The sequence below is a fragment of the Narcine bancroftii genome, chromosome 4 (genome assembly GCF_036971445.1).
Source record: "Narcine bancroftii isolate sNarBan1 chromosome 4, sNarBan1.hap1, whole genome shotgun sequence".
NCBI lineage: Eukaryota > Metazoa > Chordata > Chondrichthyes > Torpediniformes > Narcinidae > Narcine > Narcine bancroftii.
In genome coordinates this window covers 208,101,345-208,122,331 of record NC_091472.1, presented here as the reverse complement: position 1 = coordinate 208,122,331, position 20,987 = coordinate 208,101,345, and the positions used below count along the sequence as shown (strand labels likewise).

At 48.8% G+C, this 20,987-nt stretch overlaps 1 protein-coding gene across 6 annotated transcripts in view; it reads right to left on the bottom strand.

Moving 5' to 3' along the window:
- LOC138761528 (histone H3-like) overlaps window positions 1–20,987 on the bottom strand; it is a 97,619-nt gene that overhangs the window by 49,133 nt on the left and 27,499 nt on the right. For 2 of the 6 annotated variants that reach the window (XM_069933806.1, XM_069933810.1), the window contains one exon: window positions 7,371–9,821. The exons of the other annotated variants lie outside the window; for them this stretch is intronic. The gene's annotated coding sequence lies outside the window, so the exon portion shown is untranslated. Of the gene's footprint in view, window positions 1–7,370; window positions 9,822–20,987 lie in introns of those variants that run through there. 6 annotated transcript variants of the gene reach the window in all.

Below are 20,987 nucleotides of genomic sequence, written 5' to 3'. Positions count from 1 at the left end.
AAGGACTCATGATCTGCTGGTGGACGTGAGGGGCAGGAGGCTGCTCAACGCCCGCACCTTCCGCTCGGTGCGCCTGCGGACGGCGGACAACAACAGACCCAAAATCGACAGGGTAGCCACCGCCACAGACTAGTTCGCCGAGATCCTCAGTGTGTTCCCTGCTATCCTGGAGCCATGCTTCGATGTCGCCTCCCCCTGCCATGGAGTTTTCCCATCACATCTCTATGAAAGGCCTCTTGCTGCACACCAGAGCTAGGCAGCTGCCACCGAAGAAGCTAAAACAGGCAAGGGAGGACTTCTCCAGGCTCCAGGAGCAGGGCATCATTCGGCGATCAGACAGCCCTTGGGTGGCACCACTGCACATGGTCCCGAAGTCATCAGGGGGATGGAGGCCCTGCGGAGACTACATTAAATGATGCCACAACTCCAGACAGGTACCCGGTCCCCCATATCCAGGACTTTGCAGCCAACCTCCACGGCATGCGGTTCTTTTCAAAAGTCAATCTGGTGCGCGGATACCACCACATCCCGTGACGTTGGAAAGTCCGCCATTATAACCCCTTTCAGCTTGTTTGAATCCCTCTGGATGCCGTTCGGTTTGAAGAACGCGGCCCAGACATTTCATCGCCTCATGGATGCAGTAGGTAGAGATTTGGACTTTGTCTATATCTACCCAGATGACATCCTGGTAGCCAGCCGCAGCCATGAAGAGCACAAGGCCCATCTCCGTACGCTGTTCGCTCGGCTGGCAGAATTCAGCCTCACAATAAACAAGGCCAAATGCCAGTTTGGGAAACAGACATTGCATTTCCTGGGGCACACCATCTCAGTGTCTGGGGAAGCTCCAGCACTGGAGAAAGTGGCAGCTGTCCAGCATTTTCCCAAACCCTCCTCCTTCAAGGGCCTGCAGGAATTCGTGGGAATGGTAAATTTTTACCAGAGATTCATCCCCATCATCATGCGCCCTCTTTTTGTGGTGATCACAATGAAAGAGAAGACCCTGGCCTGGTCGGAGGAGGTGGACGAGGCCTTCACTGCAACGAAACAGGCCCTCGCAGAGGCGACTTTGTTGGTGCACCCGCTCCCGGAAGCGCACACGGCGCTCTTGGTTGACACTTCTGCCATGGCGATCAGGGGAGTACTGGAACAGTGGCCTGGATGGGCAGGCACCCGCTGGCATTTTTCAGTAAGCAGTTGCGGCTGCCGGAGCTTAAATACAGTGCTTTCGACCAGGAGTTCCTGGCGCTGCACTTGGCCATCCGCCACTTCCGATACTTCTTGGTGGGCAGAACTTTCACCGTTTTTAACGATCACAAGCCCCTCACCCAAGCACTGGCTATGGCCAAGGACCCGTGGTCAGCCAGGCAACAGCGCCATCTGTCCTATGTGTCCGAATTCATGACAGTCATCCAGCACAGGGCGGGCAAGGACAATGTGGTCACGGATGCGCTCTCCCACCCGACCATCAGCACGCTAGCTCCCGGCCTCAACTATGCGCAACAAGTGCAGGCCCAGCAACACGACGCCGAAACTCAAGCTCTGTGGACTGCCATCTCAGGTCTCCAGCTCGAGGATATCCAGCTTCCTGACTTTGTCCAGCCACTGCTCTGCGACACCTCCACTGGTTCACCGTGCCCAGTAGTTCCACAGGTGTGGAGGGCAAGGGTCGTCAGCTCTATCCATCGCCCACCCCTCAGTAAAAACTACTGTGCGTATGGTGGCGCAGCGATCGTCTGGCACGGCCTCAAGAAAGAGGTGCCAGCACTAACACACAACTGCATCAGGTGCCAGACCATCTAAAGTCCACAGGCACACGCAGGCCCTTGTTCAACATTTCGACTCTGCAACGTGGAGGTTCCAGCATATCCACGTGGATGTCGTGGGCCCCTTGCCGGTGTCCAAGGAGTCGCGGTACCTGTTTACCATAGTGGACAGACCAATCAGATGGCCGGAAGCCATCCCGGTCTGTGAGGCATCAGCGGAGGCATGCGCTAGAGCCCTGGTCAGCCAGTGGATCGCTCATTTCGACATGCTGGTGCACATCACAAGCGACAGCAGCACCCAATTTACCTCCGCACTATGGTCGCAGCTGGCAAGGCTTTTAGGAGTAACACTCCACCACACCACAGCCTACCACCCACAGTCCAACGGGTTGGTAGAGAGGTTCAACTGACACCTTAAGTCCACTCTGATGGCAAGACTTTACGGCCCTGACTGGGTGGACAAGTTGCCCTGGGTTCTCCTTGGGATTAGGACAGCGCCCAAGGAGGACCTGCAAGCCTCATCAGCAGAAATGGTTTACGGCGCACCACTCCCTGCTAGGCGAATTCTTCGGCCCGGAGGCCTAGATGACCCACAACAAAGGTGAACAGCTCACAGACCTCCATAAATGACTGGGCAACCTAACCCCGCCGCCCCCGTCGCACCACGGCACCCGACCATCCCATCGACCGAAAGATCTGGATGTGGCGCAATTTGTGTTTGTCATGAGCGCCCATATGAAGGGCCATACAAGGTTCTCCGGTGGTTGGGTGGGACTTTTAGATGTGGGGGACAGGGAAGAACGGTTTACTGTGGACCGCTTAAAGGCTGCTCATTTAAACATCACAGCCGGTGCAGACGGCCGTGCCCAAGTGCTGGGGCCGGCCGCAAAAGCGACAGGATGCTTAGCCGGTACTGGGGGGGGGGGGGGTTTGTGTGGTAGTACACATCCTCATGGCGAACCGGCCCCACTTGTATCACCACATGGCAGGGCAGCCTGGGGAAATGGCGTCGCCAGAGGTTTCTCTCTGACTTCAGCATCCCTTCCAGCGCACGCCCTAGGCAGCTATTTTGACGTGACAATGCACCAGGTGACTGAGCTCATGCTGCCCTTAAAGGGGCGTGCTGAATTTGAATATAACATAACATACATAACAATTATAGCACGGAAACAGGCCATTAGGCCCTTCTAGTCCGCACCGAACCAAACACCCCTTTCTAGTCCCACCTCCCTGCACAATGCCCATAACCCTCCATCTTCTTCTCATCCATATACCTGTCCAACCTTTTCTTAAATAATACAATTGACTCCGCCGCCACTATTTCTCCCGGAAGATCATTCCACACGGCTACCACTCTCTGAGTAAAGAAGTTCCCCCTCATGTTACCCCTAAACCTCTGCCCCTTAATTCTTAACTCATGTCCTCTTGTTTTAATCTTTCCTCCTCTTAACGGAAATAGTCTATCCACATCCATTCTGTCTATCCCTTTCATAATCTTAAATACTTCTATCAAATCCCCTCTCAACCTTCTGCGATCCAAAGAATAAAGACCCAATCTGTCCAATCTCTCCCATACTCCAGATGCTTAAACCCAGGCAACATTCTGGTAAACCTTCTCTGCACTCTCTCCACTCTGTTTATATCCTTCCTATAATTAGGCGACCAGAACTGCATACAGAACTCCAAATTAGGCCGCACCAACGTCTTATACAATCTCAACATCACCTCCCAACTCCTATATTCCATGCAATGATTGATAAAGGCCAGCATACTAAAAGCCTTCTTCACCACCCTATTCACGTGAGTTTCTACCTTCAGGGAACGATGTACCGTTACTCCTAAATCTTTCTGCTCTTCTGTATTCCTCAATGCTCTCCCATTTACCACGTATGTCCTATTCTGATTCTTCTTACCAAAATGAAGCACCTCACACTTATCAGCATTAAATTCCATCTGCCATTTTTCAGCCCACTTTTCTAAGCAGCCCAAATCCCTCTGCAATCCTTGAAAACCTTATTCATTATCCACTATTCCACCTATCTTAGTATCGTCTGCATATTTACTAATCCAATTCACCACCCCATCATCTAGATCATTAATGTATATAACGAACAACAATGGGCCCAATACAGATCCTTGAGGCACACCACTGGTCACTGGCCTCCAACCTGACAGACAATTATCCACTACCACTCTCTGGCCTCTCCCTTTCAGCCAATGTTCAATCCATTTGACTATCTCAAAATTTATACCTAAAGACTGCACCTTCTTAACTAACCTTCCATGTGGTACCTTATCGAAGGCCTTACTGAAGTCCATATAGACCACATCCACTGCGCTACCCTCATCCACATTCCTAGTCACCTCTTCAAAAAATTCAATCAGATTGGTCAAACATGACCTTCCTCCCACAAATCCATGTTGAGTGCTCCTGATCAGACCCTGTCTATCCAGATGTTTATAAGTACTATCTCTAAGAATTTTCTCCATTAATTTACCTACCACAGACGTCAAACTTACAGGCTGATAATTTCCAGGCTTCCTCCTTGAACCCTTTTTAAATAACGGAACCACATGCGCAATGCGCCAATCCTCCGGCACTATCCCCATATCTAATGACAGTCGTAACCTTCGGTGTGGCAGCAGTGAATTTCTTCTGCTCCTGCAAGCACCACAAGCCAACTATTAAAAGCTAAAAGTCAATTCTATGTTCATGGAGGTAAAACAGGGAAGATATTGGTTAATAAATAAAAGCTTTCGTAGCCAAATGTGTTTTAGATGTGGGGAACAGACAGGAGGTTTTTTTTAAATTCTGTATGGGCACGTAGAAAATTTAAACCTTTCAGGGAAAAAGTTATAAAGTTTTTGAGAGATTTATTTAGAATGGATTTTCAACTTGACACGTTCATGTGTTTATTGGGTTATATGAATACATTAACGACAGGGTTGCGGCTGGATGAATCACAATTAGCATTTATACGATTGGGATTGGCTGTAGCAAGAAAATGTATAGCTATTACGTGGAAAAATGATGTGGCATCAGGAATTGCAATTGGGTTTGTATTTGGAAAAGATAACTTATAATTTGCAAAATAATTATCTTTTTTTGTTAAAATGTGGAGTTTATATTTGGAATTTATGGGTTTGGATATTAAATGATATGTAAAGGTTTGGCACACCAAGCAGTAATCATTAAATACCCGGATTTAATATTTTTAGCTCCGAGGGGGGCGTGGGTGTGATGGGATAGTTTAGGTGGGGGGGAGGTAAGGGTTTTTTGTTGTTAAAACTTTTCATGGTTTATAAAACTTTTAAATAAAATTTTGAAAAAAGAAATAAATGATACCTTTAAGGAATTTTATTTTGAACTGTATATTTCCAAGTCTCCTCACGTTAATATTATAATGAATAATGTTTTTGATGAATTGAACATTCCTGTTAATCAAAAGAAATTGAATCAACCTATTGAAAATGAAGAAATTGTTGAGGCTTACGTTCATTACATTCTGGGAAGTCACCAGATCGTGATGGATTTCCTGGTTAACTTAAAAATTTTTCCTCAGTAAATACATCTTACTGATGTTCTTTTTTTTCCTGATTCTTTTAAACTGGGCAAATTGCCACGGACTTCTTACGAGGCTTCAATCTTGCTAATTCTTAAAAAGAATAAAAATCTAGTTGACTGCTCTTCATGCAGGCCCATTTTTCTACTCAACATTAACACTAAAATTCTATCCAAGTTTTGGCTCATGGACTTGAAAATATTTTGTCATTTATTATATCTTATGATCAGACTGGTTTTATGAAAACTCGGTCTTCCCATTTCAATGTACACCATTTATTAATCTTATATTCTCTCTTTCTAATGAGTTTTCGGAATGTGTGGTATCTCTGTATGTGGAGAAAGCTTTTGACCAGATAGAATGGAATTATTTCTTGAAAAATTTTAATTTTGGGGTTGACTTTATTCAATGGATTAAATTACTTTATCTATGCCATTTTCTGTTGGGTATAAGCCCGCCCTCTGCTAGACATCATGTATAACTCTTCTAATAGAAGCAAAGGATGAGAAAGCATCATGTCTCTGAGTCTTAACTGTGAGTGCATTCACAACAGTGGCGATTAGGATGGGATACGAAACCTACACATAACTCCACACACCAAACACGAGAAGGAAAACAACAGAAGAAGGGTAGGAAACAACTATGTAACAACCCCAACAAGTTCCTGCCAAAAGATCAAGGCGAAAGTGCACCAAGATGGTGGAGGGAAAGTTCAGGGAATTCAATGAAGTAGAAGAAAGTTGGGATAACTATGTAGAATGGTTTCACCACTACTATGTAGCCCACAATATTGTGAAAGGTCCAGTAAACCACAAACTTGCCCTCTTCTTCAATATAATGGGCAAAAAAACATTCAACATCTTTAAGATCTTCCTGGCCCCAGAGAATCCAGGGACGAAGACATTCAACGAATTCTGCACAGCTCTAAGGAACCACTTAAGCCCCAAACCACCAGTTATGGCAGAAAGGCAACAATTCTATGAAAGAAGACAAGGAGCATGAAAAACAGTAAGTGAATATCTGGCATCATTGCACAAGCTGACAGAGCACTGTCATTTTGAGCAGTTTCTAAATCAGGCATTGCGAGACACTTTAGTGATGGGGCTGGCAAATTTCCAAGCAAGGCAAAAATTATTAGCAATAGATGAAGACGTTACATTACATATTGCATACAGGGTTGCCTGCAGCTCTGAAATGGCAGATAAAAATTTGGATTTGGGTCAACCATACCTACTGGTTAGGAGGTCTTCCCACCAACAATGTTTCTGTTGTGGGAAATACAACCACCGACCTGAAAACTGCTTCTTCAAAATTTCTAAATGCAGCCATTGCGAAACAGAAGGACCTATCAAAGCTAAATGTTTACCTCTAATGTGCAGGTGGCCTGCAAATAAACAAGGCAGCTAAAGTCAAAACAATTGCAGAGAGAGAGAAGCAACCTAGCAACGATGAAATTTAAGCTCCTGAGATATTACACATCCAAGGAATAAATGGAAGAAACACAGAAATATTTATAAAGCTAAAAATAAATGGACACCCCCTAAAGATGGAGTTAGACATAGGGGCAGAGGTGTCCCCATTGCAGTTACATGTAAAGGAAAGCTTGCTACCATGCCTCCAGGTAAAAACAACTGAAATAACTCTAAGATCTGTTACAGGAGACAGAATCAAAGTGTTTGGAAAATGTACGGTCCAAGTACAATACAAACTACAGCAATCAAAAACACTCTCTCTCTACATCGTAGCTACCCAGGGACCAGCACTTTTTGGATGAAACTGGCTGCAACACATTCACATAGACTGGCTGGAAATCGGTTCAATACTAAATGTAAACCACATAGACACCTCCCAGCCAGAACTCGGCCAAATCTCCAACAACCACATAGTGGTTTTCCAACAAGAACTGGGGAAAATCGAAAGTGTTCAAGCCAAACAGCAATTAAAAGATAACACAGATCCAAAATTCTTCAAAGCCAGAATTGTCCCATTTGCTATGAAAGGGAAAATTGAGGCTGAATTAAACAGACTAAAACATGAAGGCATATTAGAACCAATACAATATAGTGATTGGGCAGCACCCATCGCATCCGTACGAAAAGCAAAAGGTCAGATTCACATTTGCACCGATTAAAGTCACCATCAATCCATCACTGAAAATACCCGAACACCCCATGCCCAAGCCAGAAGAATTGTTCCAAGCACTAAATGGAGGGCAAAAATTCACAAAACTAATTTGTCACAAGCATATCAATAGATAGAATTGGACAAAAAAAAAATCAAGGGAATATGTGACGATCGATACCCATCTGGGTCTATTCACCTATACACACGGGCCTTACAGAATTTTAGCAGCACCTGCGATTTATCAAGTAACAATTGACATATTACTACAGGGACTCTCAGTTGGGTGTTACCTAGATGATATCATCATCATGAGTCGAAACAACAGTGAACACTTACAAAACCTTAAAAAGGTTTTAACCAAACCATAATAGGCTATTATACGATTACGAAAGGACAAATGTGTTTTCATGTACCTTTCAGTAACATATCTTGGGTTTAAAATTGACAACGAGGGGGTGCAAATGCATCCTGCAGGAACAGAATATATGTCTAATATATATGTCTACACTATGCAGGCCGCTGAACCAATTACTCAAGAAAGATCCCACATGGTATTGGAACACAGAAACTAAGAACACAGTTGATCAACTAAAGGAAATACTAACGTCAACAAATAAGGTGCTGATTCACTACGACGCTAGTAAAGAAGTTACACCAGCCATGGATGCTTCACCAGTGGGACTAGGAGCGGTACTATCCCAAATCATAGAAAAAGGTGAGCAACCAATAGCGTATGCTTCATGAACACTAACCACAAGCAAACGCAATTATGCCCAACAAGAAAAAGAGGGATTGGCAATAACCTTTGGTGTAAATAAATTCCACCAATATCTTTACGGAAGGAAATTCATCCAGATCACAGACAACAACAAACCTCTTAGTTTAATCCTGGGGCCACACAAAGGTATGCCAGTATTAGCTGTGGTCAAAATTCAAAGATGGGCCATGCTACTAGCAACGTATAACTATAATATAAAACATAAACCAGGAACACTCAACAGCCATGAAGATGCCTTATCATCTAGACAGAAAAACGAGAAGAAATTATTAAATGAACAGCAGATGCAGCAGCCATCAACCAAGAACAACTTCAACAACTGCCCATTACAGCCCAGATGATCGGAAAGGAAACTCGAAAAGAGGCAACATTAAGCAAGGTCCTATACTTCACCCTTAATGGGTGGCCCGCATCTGAAGTCATCCCAGAAGATCTAAAACTTTACCACACACGTCACTACATCAGTTGAAGAAGGATGTTTACTATGAGGTTCCCGTACAATTATTCCAGCCAAATGGCAAACTACCATGTTATCAGAACTGCACCACAACCATCCGAGAATGGTACGAATAAAGGCACTGGCCTGGATGCATGTCTGGTGGCCCTGCATAGATAGAAACATTGAAACAACAGTAAGAGAATGCAAAGTATGTCAATCAATGCAGCCAAAAATGCCACAAGCAGAAGCTAACCCATGGAAATGGCCATCCAAACCTTGGCATCGGATTCATGTAGACTTCGCTGGACCATTCATGGGTGACACTTTCCTCATAGCTGTGGACGAACACTCCAAATGACCAGTAATTTCAGAGCTAAAAAACACCAAAGCAGATCCCACGATTGACCGTCTACGAGCTCTTTGCCACTTATAGATTACCTCATGAATTAGTTCCGGACAATGGGTCTCAATTTACATCAGAACATTTTTAAAAATGTATGCACAACAACAATATGAGGCATATTTTGTCCGCACCCTTTCACCCAAGTACTAATGGGGAGGCAGAAAAGTTTTGTAGAAACATCTAAATGCCTCCTGGACACACAAAATCACAGATTTTCTATTAGGGTACAGAAACATGCCACATTCTGCCACAAAACGCACCCCAGCAGAACTAACGTTTGGCCATTGTAGAGCGCGTCGAAAGAATCAAAGGCCTGTTGATTCAAACCAAGGCTTTTATTAACTAGAAGACTGGAGCGTATCACATGTAGGTCGACCAGTCCAGAATGGCCTGGTCTGGCTAGGAGCAACCCTTTAAGACCTGCCAGTAGGCGTGGCTATGCTCTCAGCCGATCACAGTCATCCTACACTACAATCTGTACATTTGCACATTGGTGATAGAATCTGTACTATCACATTCACCCCTACTTTGAGAACTGACCCCGGGGTGGATGGAGGTTAGGGGCTGTACCGGTCAGGGGGCCTGACCATCCGGTGTGACCGCTATGGTGCCGGGATTGGGGTCGCTGGAGTCGTGTCGCCGGCAGGCTTGTTGGGTGTGGCCACTGCTTCGCTCAATTCCCCAACGTCGTTGTCGACAGTCTGCCCTGAGCTGGTGGTGTGGTGCTGGTCCCTCTGTTCAAGCACATGACCTGGGGAAGAAGGACTTGGATGAGGTTGGGTTGGAAGCACTGCTGGACCTGATCCAGCTTGGGCTAGGCCCCTTAATGAGACTGTGTCCTCCCACCCATCCAGGTACTCAATGTAGGCATAATGCGGGTTCGCATGGAGCAGAGTCACTCCGCCAACCAAGGGGTTGTTCTTTGCGTACCGGACGTGGCGTCGCAGGAGGACCGGCCCGGGAACCACGCCGTATGGTTGTACCCGATTTGGATTTCCTTGGGAAAGAGAACATCCTTTCATGGGGGGTGGCATTGGTTGCGGTGCATAGGAGGGAGCGGATGGAGTGTAGGGCACTAGTGAGCACGTCCTGCCTTTGGACCGGAGGGCAAGCGTAACGGCTTTCCAGACGATGGCATTCTCTCTTTCGACCTGCCCATTACCACGTGGGTTATAGCCAAGCCATGAAAGACCCCAACAATGAAGACGCTGTTTACATCCGGTACCGCACGGATGGCAGTCTCTTCAATCTGAGGCGCCTGCAAGCTCACACCAAGACACAAGAGAAACTTGTCCGTGAACTACTCTTTGCAGACGATGCCGCTTTAGTTGCCCATTCAGAGCCAGCTCTTCAGCGCTTGACGTCCTGCTTTGCGGAAACTGCCAAAATGTTTGGCCTGGAAGTCAGCCTGAAGAAAACTGAGGTCCTCCATCAGCCAGCTCCCCTCCATGATTACCAGCCCCCCCACATCTCCATCGGGCACACAAAACTCAAAACGGTCAACCAGTTTACCTATCTCGGCTGCACCATTTCATCAGATGCAAGGATCGACAATGAGATAGACAACAGACTCGCCAAGGCAAATAGCGCCTTTGGAAGACTACACAAAAGAGTCTGGAAAAACAACCAACTGAAAAACCTCACAAAGATAAGCGTATACAGAGCCGTTGTCATACCCACACTCCTGTTCGGCTCCGAATCATGGGTCCTCTACCGGCACCACCTACGGCTCCTAGAACGCTTCCACCAGCGTTGTCTCCGCTCCATCCTCAACATCCATTGGAGCGCTTACATCCCTAACGTCGAAGTACTCGAGATGGCAGAGGTCGACAGCATCGAGTCCACACTGCTGAAGATCCAGCTGCGCTGGATGGGTCACGTCTCCAGAATGGAGGACCATCGCCTTCCCAAGATCGTGTTATATGGCGAGCTCTCCACTGGCCACCGTGACAGAGGTGCACCAAAGAAAAGGTACAAGGACTGCCTAAAGAAATCTCTTGGTGCCTGCCACATTGACCACCGCCAGTGGGCTGATATCGCCTCAAACCGTGCATCTTGGCGCCTCACAGTTTGGCGGGCAGCAACCTCCTTTGAAGAAGACCGCAGAGCCTACCTCACTGACAAAAGGCAAAGGAGGAAAAACCCAACACCCAACCCCAACCCACCAATTTTCCCCTGCAACCGCTGCAATCGTGTCTGCCTGTCCCGCATCGGACTTGTCAGCCACAAACGAGCCTGCAGCTGACGTGGACTTTTTACCCCCTCCATAAATCTTCGTCCGCGAAGCCAAGCCAAAGAAGATAGCTGGTGGTCCTGCTTGAAGCAATAGCACGCTCCAGAAGGTACTGCTGCAGCACTGTGCTTATAAACGAGGATCCCCTGTCACTGTGGATGTAACTGGGGTACCTGAAGATGGCGAAGATGATGTGCAGGGCCTCTATTTCTGAGGAGGCAGTCATGTCCGAGCAGGGCACAGTGAATTGGAAGCTTGAGTACTCATCGATGGCTGTAGGTATTACAGTTGGTCGACGGTAGGGGCCCTTGAAGTCCATGCTGAGACGCTCAAAGGGGCGGGTGGCTTTGATGACGTGGGTGTTCTCCGGACAGAAGAAGCGGGGCTTGCACTCAGCGCACACCAGGCAGGCTCGGGTCATGGGAGTGAATCTCTTCGACTGTGTAGGGCAGGTTGCGAGCTTTGACAAAGTGCGCGTGCCTAGTGACCCCTGGTTGACAGAGCTCCTCGTGGAGTCTCTGCAGCCTGACAAGTTGTATGTTGGCGCAAGACCCCCTGAAGAGCACATCTGCCAGGTTGTTGTTTACCAGGCCAATACAGTATATCATAATTAAAGGTGGAGAGTTCGATTTTCCACCTGGCGATTTTGTCATTCTTGATCTTACCTCACTGGGTATTGCTAAACATGAAGGAGACCGCGCATTTGTCGGTCAGTAGTGTAAAGCGCCTGCCAGTGAGCTAGTGTCTCCAACGATGTACTGCTTCAACTATGGCCTCAGCCTCCTTCTCGACAGAGGAGTGTCAGCTCTCAGGACCCTGGAGGATTCTGGAGAAGAAGGCTACTGGCCAGCTGGCCTGGTTCAAAGTGGCTGCCAGTGCAAAGTCAGACGCATCGCTCTCGACTTGGAACAGGATGGACTCGTCGATGGCATGCAGCGTTGCAGCAGCGATGTCCAATTTGATGCGGTCGAAGGCTGCTCTGGCTTCAGTTGACAGGGGGAAGGAGGTGGTCTTGATGAGTGGGCATGACTTTTCGGCATAGTGTGGAATCCATTGGGCATAGTAGGAGAAAAAGCCCAGGCAGCATCTGAGGGCCTTTTGGTTGTGGGGGAGGGGGGGGGGGAGTCCATGAGGGGGCGCATGCGGTCAGGCATTACCACCCTGTTCTCCACCACACAACCTAGAATTGCGAACCGAGTGGTCCGGAAGACACACTTGTCGAAATTGTAGGTCAAGTTCAGCCGAGTTGCAGTCTGAAAAAATTTCTCAAGGTTGGCATCATGATCCTGCGTGTCATGGCCGCAGATGGTGACATTGTCCAGATACGGGAAAGTAGCTATTAGCCCGTTCTGGTCCACCATCAGGTTAATTTCCCTCTGGAAGACCGCAACGCCATTTGTGACCCCAAAGGGTACCCTGAGGAATTGATACAGCCAACTATACACTTCGAAGGCCGTGAAAGGTCGGTCTTCTTGGCGGATCGGGAACTGGAGATAGGCCGAACGTAAGTTAATGGTGGAGAACACGTGGTATTGGGTGATCTGATTCACCACATCTGTGATTTGTGGAAGGGGGTACGCATCCAGAAGCGTGAAGCGGATGATTATCTGGCTGTAGTCAACCACCATCCGTGGCTTCTCCCCGTTTTTAACAACCACCACCTGGGCCCTCCAGGGACTCGAGCTAGGTTTGATAATCCCCTTGTCCAGCAGTCTGCGCACCTCGCTTGTGATAAATTTCCTGCGTTCATAGCTATATTGCCGGCTTTTGGTGGCCACAGGCTTCCAGCCAGGGGTGAGGTTTGCAAAGAACACTTGCGGAGCAACTCGGAGGGTGGAGAGGCTACAGGTGAGGCCCCGAGGCGTGGGGGTGAGTGGCTCGGGCTGCCGCTGGCGGGAGGCTTCCGGGGTGGAGTGGTTACAGACAGAGTGGAGTGTGGGGCCTCCCAAAGTGCAGGGAAATGGTTCAAAACTGACACTGAAAGTCCAGTCCCGGCAGTACAGGGGCGCACATTTGGGGAAGGACTAATAGTTTGAAGTCTGTGAACGTGATGCCTTGGACTTTCAGGGTCACCACGCAATGCCCCTTTACCCCGGTTGAGTGTAATCTGGTTACCCATGAAATCCTCTGGGCAGTGGGGAGAATAGCAAGTTCGCAACTCTTGGCCAGGTCTGGGCGGATAAAATTGTCAGTTGACACCGAGTCAAATAAGCATTTGGTACAGTGTCCATGCACTTTAATTTGTTCCATTGCTTTTGTGAGGGGATGAGGGCAGTCCTGGTCTAGGGATACTGATACAGTGACTTCTAATGGGGACAGTGGAGTCCTACGTGATAAGGTCACGCAATGTGTGCGTGGTGACATCACAGAAGCAGTCAGGCTGGAGCAGTCAGCGTCAAGGAGTTGGTGCTGCTTCCTGCAGCCTGCTGGGGGTGTTTGCCACCCAATGGTAAGTGCTGGGGGTCGCTGCTTGCTGTCGGCGGTGGGGCGGTCGTCGGTGGTCGTAGCAGTGGGTATCGGGTCAGTAGCGTCGGTCGCGGCGGCGTGTCCCTGGTTGGCCACGTCGGTAGCACCAGTGGGTACCGGATCGGTAGCGTCGGCGGATCCCCGGTCGGCTGCGTCGGTTATGGCAGCGGAACCCGGTCGGCTGCGTCGGTTGTGGCGACGGGTCCCCGGTGTAAGGTAAAAACATCATGAGATGGGACCGGAGAAGGAGTCACCCAGTACTAAAGAGTAACAGGATGCAGGTGTGACCTTGTACGCTCAAGATAAGTTTGGCACTAACAAGCTGATGAGCAGCAGACTAACAGTGAAGGGTAGCAACAGCTTATTCATTGGACAGTGTAATGGTATGATAATTTACTAAGTGTGTGTCCTGAGGTATAAAAAAAACACCACTTGCTGAGATCAGGAGAATGAGCCTTCTCCAAATAACACTGTTAGTTGTAAGTGTTACAATCCGGTAATAAAGAACCTTGATTTCAACTCAGTCTGGTATCTGACTCACTCATTCTCGAACAAAGCAGACCTAACGTCGGGCGGCGGCCTCGGCGGGTCCCCGGGCGGCGGCCTCGGCGGGTCCCCGGGCGGCGGCCTCGGCGGGTCCCCGGGCGGCGGCCTCGGCGGGTCCCCGGGCGGCGGCCTCGGCGGGTCCCCGGGCGGCGGCCTCGGCGGGTCCCCGGGCGGCGGCCTCGGCGGGTCCCCGGGCGGCGGCCTCGGCGGGTCCCCTGGCGGCGGCCTCGGCGGGTCCCCGGGCGGCGGCCTCGGCGGGTCCCCGGGCGGCGGCCTCGGCGGGTCCCCGGGCGGCGGCCTCGGCGGGTCCCCGGGCGGCACCCTCGGTCGGTCCCCGGTCGGCAGGTCCCCAGTCAGCAGCATCGGGCTCAGCAATGATGGCGGCGGCGGGTCCCTGGTCGGCAGTGGTGGCGGCCGTTGAAATCGAGGCTGGAGCCTGGTTGCTTCGTGAGGAAGGGTAAAGCAGGCCAACATCATTGTGGCGAGAGTGGGTTGTACCTTCCGCACTCGGCATCTGCCCAATGACGTCAGGCGCTGCCGCACGGTGGAGAGCTCGCTCTCATTGGCGAGAGATCTGTGCAAGAAATGTTTGAATGGGAGGGTGGTGGTTGGGCTTCACACAAGGCACTGTGTTTGACGGTGGCCATTTTGGAGCGACAGACTACAGCAAAGTGGCCATTTTTAAGGCACTTCTGGCACTTGGCTTTTCTCGCCGGGCACTGGGACCTGCTGTGCTTATCCCTCCAGCAAAAATAACACTTCAGTGTCGCATCGGGCAGCATAGTGGCAGCTGACAGGCCGTCGGTGTGCCGGGGTTGAAGGAGGGCATCCTACTCACATCAGAGCGTGGGGTCCAGCCCGGAGAGTACACATCCATACTTAAGACCACATCCTCCATTGTCACGGTGATCTGAATCACATCCTCTTGATTTTCTCCCCCGTGCTCTTGCAGGCACTGCCTCACCTCATTCGATCGGACCCCGGCTACGTAGGCATCCCAAATGAGATCGTATGTGGTCTCCGCAGCAGTTCTCTCTGTGCAGGTACAGTCCCTGCCCATTGCCCTTTATGCTTGAATACAAGCTCTACAGGACTCACCAGGCTGTTGCCTCCTTGTTGCTAGTTTGTACCAAGCATAGACCCTGTTCACCGGTCACTCGTAGAGCCCTTTCAGCACCTTCATGGCTGCGGCATAAGAGGTCGCGTCCTGGATGCTCTGGTAGACTCTCGGGGACACCATAGTCATCAATATTAGTAGTCGATGGCTGACCTCTATCATGGCAGGGTCAGAGAGTTGTAAGTATGTTTCGAAGCATCTCACCTAGTGCTTAAAGTCATTTGCGGCTGTAGCCGACTGTGGGTCGATGTCGAGGCGTTCCAGCCATAGCAATATGCTCCATCCCTTCAAAACTTTCTAGTTAATAAAATTGTAGAACGCGTCGAAAGAATCAAAGGCTTGTTGATCCAAACCAAGGCTTTAATTAACTAGAAGACTGGAGCGTATCACATGTAGGTCGACCAGTCTAGAATGACCTGGTCTGGCTAGGAGCAACCCTTTAAGACCTGCTAGTAGGCATGGCTATGCTCTCAGCCGATCACAGTCATCCTACACTACAATCTGTACATACGTACATTGATGATAGAATCTGTACTATCACAGCCGCAACCTGCAGATCAGACTGTCCACAGTTCATCCAGATCTGGGTCTCAGATTGCAAAAAACAGCATCGCCACAAACTTCACCGAGAACATTGGAAGTGACCAAGAGAGTTCTGGGACAAGATTGCAGACAATATAAAGACCACGGGAGGTAGGAGTATCCTTACAAAAATTGAGCCCCAGCTCATACTCTGTTCTAGTGGGGGACAGATTGTGGAAGCAACACATTGACCAATTACACCAAGATCCATGAACTGCCTCATTAGCTGGAGGAGGTGGAACTAGACCTGCTGTGGCCTGCACTGACCATGCCACCCTTCCGGCTGAGTGAGTGGGGGGGTGCAGAGATGGTCTTGGAGCTGAGGAGTCCAGTAACTGAAACACGCAGCCAGGAGTGCAACGAAGACAGGCAGTCGGTGCAGAAGGTCAACGAAGATGGGCAGACGCCACCAACTTGACCCAACTATCTATGGGTCCCGAGCAAAGACTGGCACAGCAAACCATGCCGAGGCAGTCCAAAAGAGAAAGAACATGAACGCTTTAAGAACTTTGGTCCCTGATTATTATTAAATACTTTCCCTTATAATTATAATTACTTATGAGATATATTCTAATTCTCCCTTTTAGTCTTGAGTCCGATATAATCTTATCAGCTTGAAGGGGCACAGTCAGCATTTATCGCGGTGGGGAAGAGTGTTGGGTACAAGCCTGCCCTCTGCTGGAGATCATGACACCCATGTCATAATGTCACCCTTCCACCCTTTGTGTCAGTAGCCATGTTAGTCTAATAGAAGTAAAGGAGGAGAAAGCATTACGTCTCTGAGTCTTAATTGTGTGAGGGCATACACACATTCTGCCTGTGTTCTTACTAACTTTCAGAATTCTAAATCATTTCAACTTCAGCATGGAACTAGACAAGGATGCCCTTTAAGTCTATTGTTTTTGACCTGGCTCTAGATCCCTTAGCTATCGCTTTTCAAGAATGTAACGAGATTACGGGCATTTTAATGAAGGGCACAAATCGTAAAATTTCACTTGATGCTGATGATTTTTGGCTCTTCATTTCTAATCTTGAGACTTCGTTTCCTTCTATGGCTATTTTAATTTTTAATTTTAGTCAATTTTCAGGTTATAAGTTAAATTTAAATAAAAATCAACTTTGTCCTTTGAATAATTTGGTTCCGATAAATACTAACCTTGCTTTTACAATTGTAAGAAATTAATTTATATATTTGGGTGAATCAATTACTAAACATTATAAACACTTACTCAAAGAAAATGTTTTAACTTTAATAAAATACATGAGAGGGGCATCATCATTGGTCGCCCCTTTTTTATTATTGGTTGGTCGAATCACCAGTATTAAAATGAAAATATTACCTACATTTACATATCCTTTTCAGGCTTTGCCTGTTTTTACTCCTGTCTTTTTTTTATTCTCTTGATTCAATCTTTTTATAAACATTAAAACATTACAGCACTGTACAGGCCCCGTGGCCCTCCATGTTGTTCCTAACCACATAAAAGTGATAAAACCTCCCTACCCTATAACCCTCTACTTTCCTTTCATCCATGTGCCTTTTAAAGGCCCCTAATGTTTCATCCTCTACCACCACTCCTGGCCAGGCCTCAACAACTCTGTGTAAATTAACCTACCCCTGATGTCTCCCCTACATTTCCCTTCCTTAATCATATACATATGCCCTCTAATGGTTGTTATTCCAACCTTAGGAAACAGGTATTGACTGTCCAACCTATCTCTGCCTTTCATAATTTTGAAGGCCTTGATCAAGACATTCCAAACAGAAAAGTCCCAGCTTTGCCAGCCTTGCTTCATAAGACATGCCCTCCAATCCAGGCAACATCCTGGTAAATCTCCTCTGCACCCTTTCCATAGCCTCAACATCCTTCCTATAATGAGGCAACAAGAACTGGACACAATATTCCAAATATGGTCTCACAAGAGACTTATAAAGCTGCCACATGACTTCTCCACTCTTATACACAATCCCCCTATTAATGAAGCCCAGAACCTTATCTTCTTATACACAAAAGAATAAACACCCTCACCTAAATAAATTCCATCTACAAAAACGTAAAAAGAATGGAGGTATAGCCGTACCAAACTTTAGGACTGATTATGGGCAGTCAATGTACAAAATCTTACATTGGGGTCATATTATATTAACAGTGAAGACTGTCCAATATGCCCCTCTTTAAATCCAATTCTGTTGTAAAATTTTCCATTATTTCTCTTCTTGGATCCTCCCTTCCTATACCTTTTAAAAAAGTAATTGACAACCTAGAGGTTAAACATACTTTGAGGATCTGGATACAATTTGGAAATTATTTTGGTTTGCTGAGATTTTCTCTTTCTATATCTATTTTTTTCTAATTATTTCTTTAAACCTTCCATGATTGACATAGAGTTTAAAGAATGATATAGATTAGACATTAAAGGATTTAAAGATTTATTTATTGAGGGAAAACTTTCTTTTTCTGAACAACTGTCAGTTAAATATAGCTTACCAAATACTCTTTTTCTCATTGTTTACAGATTAGACATTTTTTGTGTCTCAATTGCATACCTTTACTAAGAGCTTTGATAAGAATTCAATACATGTGATTTTTATTTTACAACCTTTGGTTCAAAATCCAACATTTATTGACATGTTGTTTGGAATAAGAGAGGGTCCCTCAGTTAAAATTTTAAAAAGCTTGGTAACAGGACCTGCAGCTTTAAATATCCGAAGAAACTTGGAATGTAATTTTCAAATTGGTTAATACCTCATCTTTATGTGCTTGCCACTCATTCATACAATTTAAAGTAGTCCATAGAACCCACATGTCTAAACACTATTGTAACAATATTAATATTTGGGGAGAATTTATAAGATTTAGTGTAGGTCATATACGTACACACATTTTAAAAAGATCTTATTTGAAAGAGTGAAGAATTCACATTGCAAGATCTCTGGAGAATGTAAGCACCTTTCACAAGTAGGTGTTAATTGAACTGATGTCATAAAATGCTTGACTATTGTTTTGCTGGAGTCATGCTGTCTATCAGTCCCCTATCTGTAAAGTGCTCACAGAAAGGTCAATTCTGGATTGTTTTACAGAAATATTGACGGGGTAGACGGCGGCGGCCCCGATACGGGCAGGAGCAAGGGGGAGACGGCGGCCCCAGTCCGGGCACAGGGAGAGCAGCAGCGGCCCCGGCCCCGGTCCGGGCGAAGGGTAGACGGCGGCGGCCTCGATACGGGCAAGAGCAAGGGGGAGATGGCGGCCCCGGCCTCGGTCGAGTGAGACAGGCGGAGGCCCCGGTCCGGACAGGGAGTGGGAGGCGGCGGCCCCAGTCCAGGCACAGGGAGAGAAGCAGCGGCCCCGGCCCCGGTCCGGGCGAAGGGTAGACGGCAGCGTCCCCGATCCGGGCAGGAGCAAGGGGGAGACGGCGGCCCCGGCCTCGGTCGAGTGGGGCAGGGGGAGGCCCCGATCCGGGCAGAGAGTGGGAGGCGGCGGCCCCAGTCCAGGCACAGGGTGAGCTGCGGCGGCCTCGGCCCCGGTCCGGGCAGTATGGACCGACCTAGGAGGGGAGGCAGGCCCCTCCAGCCCGGGTAAGAAACCTGCATAGGAGAAGGCCACTCCGATATAAAACCTACGACCCAAGGACCTCGCTGCCACGTCCCAGCTTGCTTGGCCACGGCACACGAACCATGGGTGTAAAGGGTGGGGCCAGTACTGCGCGCACTGCACTCCACCTAAAAGCTCCTTTGCGCAGGCCCGAGGACAGGTCCACGTCCTCCCCCTCCACGTCCTCCCCCTCCACGTCCTCCCCCTCCACGTCCTCCCCCTCCACGTCCTCCCCCTCCACGTCCTCCCCCTCCACGTCCTCCCCCTCCACGTCCTCCCCCTCCACGTCCTCCCCCTCCACGTCCTCCCCCTCCACGTCCTCCCCCTCCACGTCCTCCCCCTCCACGTCCTCCCCCTCCACGTCCTCCCCCTCCACGTCCTCCCCCTCCACGTCCTCCCCCTCCACGTCCTCCCCCTCCACGTCCTCCCCCTCCACGTCCTCCCCCTCCACGTCCTCCCCCTCCACGTCCTCCCCCTCCACGTCCTCCCCCTCCACGTCCTCCCCCTCCACGTCCTCCCCCTCCACGTCCTCCCCCTCCACGTCCTCCCCCTCCACGTCCTCCCCCTCCACGTCCTCCCCCTCCACGTCCTCCCCCTCCACGTCCTCCCCCTCCACGTCCTCCCCCTCCACGCCTTCCCCCTCAAAAGATGCTCACAAACTCAAGCTAGCATGCTGGAACATCAGAACCATGCTAGACAAGGCTGACAGCCACCGACCTGAACGTCGGTCTGCCCTCATTGCACATGAACTCCTCAGACTTGACATCGACATAGCCGCTCTCAGTGAAGTCCGCCTGGCAGATGTAGGCAGCCTCCAAGAACGCGGCGCGGGCTACACACTCTACTGCTCTGGCAAGCCTTCGGATGAACGACGCCTATCTGGTGTAGGCTTCATGGTCAAGAGCTTCATTGCCTCCAAACTCGAAAACCTTCCGATAGGCCTCTCGGACCGAATCATGTCTATGCGACTCCCCCTTCAGAACAAGCGTCACATCACCCTCATCAGTGTCTATGCTCCAACCCTCCAGGCGGAACCAGCAGAAAAGGACAAGTTCTACACCGACCTGCGCAACCTCATCCAACGCACCCCTACAGCCGACAAGGTTGTCATCCTGGGCGACTTCAACGCTCGTGTCGGCAAAGACTCAGAAACCTGGCCAGGAATCCTGGGCAAGCATGGCGTCGGCAAGTGCAATGACAATGGGCGCCTCCTGTTGGAGCTCTGCGCAGAACAGCGGCTTGTCATTACAAACACCCTTTTTCAGCAGAGGGACAGCCTTAAGACCACCTGGATGCATCCCCGATCCAAACACTGGCACCTCCTGGACTACATCCTGGTGCGAGAAAGTGACAAACGAGATGTGCTCCACACCAGGGTCA